This window comes from Mustela lutreola, chromosome 3, assembly GCF_030435805.1.
Source record: "Mustela lutreola isolate mMusLut2 chromosome 3, mMusLut2.pri, whole genome shotgun sequence".
In the NCBI taxonomy this organism is placed as follows: Eukaryota; Metazoa; Chordata; class Mammalia; order Carnivora; family Mustelidae; genus Mustela; species Mustela lutreola.
The window spans coordinates 195436800-195441099 of record NC_081292.1 but is presented as its reverse complement, the minus strand read 5'-3'; the positions used below and the strand labels follow the sequence as shown (position 1 = coordinate 195441099).

At 38.3% G+C, this 4300-nt stretch overlaps 1 non-coding gene across 1 annotated transcript; it reads left to right on the top strand.

The window, feature by feature from the left end:
• The first annotated feature begins 580 nt into the window (after positions 1–580).
• Positions 581–683, top strand: LOC131828349 (U6 spliceosomal RNA). The gene has a single exon (XR_009352367.1). It is a non-coding gene; the product is annotated as a U6 spliceosomal RNA (small nuclear RNA).
• Positions 684–4300: the final 3617 nt, after the last annotated feature.

Sequence of the window (4300 nt, the reverse complement as noted above, 5' to 3'; positions counted from 1 at the left end):
AGGCCTTTCAAAATATAATGTTTTTATTCAAGAAAGAAAGCTCTTTCCAGGGAAATTCATTTATATTACATAGGCCCAAATTTGTCATCCTGTTGCTGCAAGGGAGTTGGGAAAGGGAATAATTTTGTTCACCATCCTGAACAAAAAGAAATTTTGACAGGAAGGAAAAAGGGGAATGGATATTGACAGAGAATCAGTAGTGCTTACCATTCCTACTATTTAGCAGTCATTTTAATTTAATGGGTAATTTACATACTCCCCATCTCTAATGTGACCCATTAACCATTTTCCAAAGTATCAAACTGAGCATCACAGATTTTAGCAACTTGCCTGAGAAAATGGCAACTACCTAATTTGAATCCAGAACTTGATTCATAACAATAGTAATATTAGTTAACATTGGTCAAATACTTGCCATGGGTCAGATATTCTACTATGTGTTTTTTATGTGTATGGACTCATTTCCCTCTCACAGAATCCCTCTGAAGAAGTTTTATCATCCTCACTTATCAGATGAGGAAGCCAAGCCTTAAAAACTTAACGGACTTTAGAGTCAGGCAGATTTTAAGAAGTGAAGCTTGTGCTTGCTTTAGCAGCACATAAACTAAAATTGAAATGATATAGAGATTAGCATGTTCTTGCATAAGGATGACATTCATATCTCTGAAGCATTCCATGTTTTGCACAGTTCCCAGAAGTTATTTGACACTTCATTGGTTAATACCAAGGAAACGGGAGGAGTCAAAACACAACATGTGGAATCCAATGTTGAGATTGTGATTTTTCCCTATAAAAAGAGAGAGAGAGAGAGAGGGACAGAAGAAGGGATAGAGGAAGAGTGGAAGTGAGGGAGGGAGAAAGTGACAAGCTCAGCTCACTCGTTATTTACCCTTTATTCATTCCTTGTTTTCTGGCCTGGGATACAGTTGTGATGTTGAGTGGGCAGCAGCCATCTTATGAGCATGAAGATTATAGACTCACACTAAGGATAACACAATGGAGAGGGAAACAACTGCTTAACTGAGTCCCTGATAACTTCCTAGAACCTCCATACCAACCTCAGCTTGCCTATTTCTGGATTTGTGACAATTTATGAAAAATAAACTACTTAAGCTGCTGTTGTGGCATAGTGTTGTTGTGATTACATGAAGTTGAAAATAACATCTACTGATAGAGATGACCATCTTATTCTCCCCTTCAATCAGGTTTATTTTTGGTTGACTACCAAAGTTATCTCAAGGTAGGGCATATCATTGTCAATGCCCGAGGTCTGAGGGCACAGGGAACCAGGTGTGATGCTAATTAGACTGAAAGAAGTGGGTTTATGCCTTCTTTCTTTGCACTAAAGAAGGTCTCAGAGTAATAAAGTGACACTGTACAAAGAACAGAGTCTTTGGCAAATCTAACCTTCATGACAATTTTACTCACTCTCTGTGATCTTCAGCTTTCTTATCTCTACAATGAAGATACTACTATCTACTTTAAATATTTACTGAGAGGTGTGTGAAATGCCTAATTCAGATGGTATATATACATGTACAGCTGTCTTTAATATGAATTCCCCTCTCTCACGAATACAAATGGAACAAATCACCTTATCCTTTCTTTCTCCATTCTCAATGTATCCCTAATCTTCCTGTTATAATGTTCTTTAGAAAAACATCTGCCCCTAGAATTTGGCCTTGGTTTTCACTTTATCCAGATTTAGTGTGGTTAAAAGAAGTGCATGGAAAAAGGAATGGGGAGAAAGAATAAGTCCATAGAGTATATGACCCTGGCCTGGATGACTCTGCTGTTGGGAAAAAAAGAAGACAGCATGTGAACCTCTCCCTCTTCTCAGAACTTCCTTTTTTCCCCATGTGAAGATGGGGACCTGAGTTTGTGACCATATCAATAGGTTCACAAAGCATATCTACATTCACGATTAGAGTTTATCTTGAGAGCTAAGTCTTCTGAGATGGGCTCTTGGAATAAAGTCATAATCATCTATAGTACATATTTATAATACACGCATATATATGCCACATACATATTTATATATAACATTAGAGTCTGTTACCATGGCAACAATTGCGGTACTAACAAATTAAGCATTGTGACTCCACTGTAATAAGAAAGAAGAAATTCAAATGAAACACCAAGCATTTGTTTAAGTGCAAATATCCTTAGTAATTAAATGCACAGAAACAATACAGAAAACCACAAATTAATGTTTAGAAGCCTTTTCTCGTATGAAAACCGGCTTTGCTGTTGTTTTCCCTTTACCACTGCGTTACATTATACATCTTTATAAGTTAAGTTCGGCACCAGGTTAACAAGAACAGGTCTGCTGCTTTGGAGCTCTCACATACCGAAAGGCTCAGCTTTCATTCTAAATAGTTATTATACCTTCCACAGTCAGTGAGAAAGATTTTATGGCTCTTTTTATTCATCAAAAAGAGGACTTTTAAAAAAGAAAGCTCAAATGTGAAGTTGGTCTTACATCCCCTGTTTCATTCAGACAACATGTTGAACTACCCCTGGGGTTCTGAATACATTAACATCCTTTCACAATTAACCCTAATAGGACAAGTGTAGCGTTTTTTTTTTTTCCCCCAACCAAGATATATTCAAAGCTGAAAAATACATAGTGTTTAAATAGATCTCATTATATCAGCTACACCAAATCTCTCCTCTTTATATACAGAGGATTGTACCTCTTTTCACTGTCATGCAACATTAAAATAGGGAAGCATACACAAGGATGACATGGATTTGACAAAAAATTAATGATTTGTACATCACTTTAATGCTTCGAATCTGCAATTCATGTATGCTAATTAGTTCATAATGGGCTGTTGAAGAACAGAACTGTCATCCTGCTGCTTCCCGGGTTTCTGGAAGCTCTGATTCAGCAGAGACCTGCCCGGGTGCCTGCTGGATTCTGGGCTATCACCCGGCAGATCTATGAGAGCATTCCCCCCACAGCACACAATTGTTTCTTGGATGTGGTGCTTTAATCTATCAGAGTTACGGTGGCATAGCTCAAATAAGTGGTTCCTGGGTGCCGCGATACACACTAGGAGCAGTCGCATGGCACCACTGTATCCAGATGATTGATTCCTGGGTTTTAGGCTGTCAGGCTGTACCTCGGAGGGCAGCCATCCACTTCCTAAATGGATGAAGTTGTATTATGCAGCACATTTTGAAAATGCATGTACACTTTTTTTTTTTAATTTATTTACAGATATTGAAATGCTATAAAACTTGGAGAGAGGCAACAAAGGGGGGAACGGAGATCAGATATCTTCTCTTATTGTGAAATCATGTATATCTCCTCAATGTCAAGAAAGCAGCTACTGAGTCTCTTTTTCCTTTGGTCTTTGTGCTGTTGAGCTGGAGACAGACTATCACACCAGCAGGAGAGTGTGAGGCTGAATGGCTTCACAGACCAAAAGTGAACACCAGGGCTTGCTGGAAGCTGCAAGATTTGAAAACAAGTTGCTCTGTTTTTACTGGAGAGAAAACTGAATTTGCCTGATCTCATGATGAAGGACTGACCCAGTGTGTTTCTCATATCACATCCGTTGATCTGGACACCCAGCTGCTGCACAGGTCCGGACAGGAGACTACATACAGTAAAGAGACAAGCATGAAATTTGCTTCCAGGCTTGAAGTATCTGATGCCTGATGGCTGAAATTTTGTCTTGAAGTCTCCAAAGTGAAAACGCATGGAATTGGGAAAAAACATGGTTTTAATTAGAAATTCAAACTAGTGGTCATAATGGAAGAACTGAGCCAGGCCAGAGGAAAAAAATACTTCCAATGTAGTTGAGCCACGAAGGGATTTTAGATGATCAGGAATTCATACTTTATAAATATGCAAAATGATGACACTCTAAAAGAGAGTTTAAAAGTGATCAAGTTAATAAGCACTATTTTGTTTATAGTTTTATTGTAGGTCTTTATATAAGCAAGGAAGTAAAAAATGTACTAATAAGAATAGATGTTTAGTAAATGTTGAATGAATGAAGGATGCTCTTCAAAACACATTGTGACTTGGGGTGTTTGGGGGCTCACTCAGTTGAACATCTTCCTCTTGATTTTAGCTCAGGTCATGACTTGCCGTGACGTGGAGCCCCGTGTTGGGCTCTGCATTGGGTGTGGAGCCTGCTTGGGATTCTCTCTCTACTTGTTCCTCTGCCCCTTCCCTTGCTTGAGCTATAAATAAAATAGATAGATAGATAGATGGATGGATGAATAAATAAATATATATTTTTTAAAGTTTTGACTTAAGAAATACATGAAACGATATTCCAAA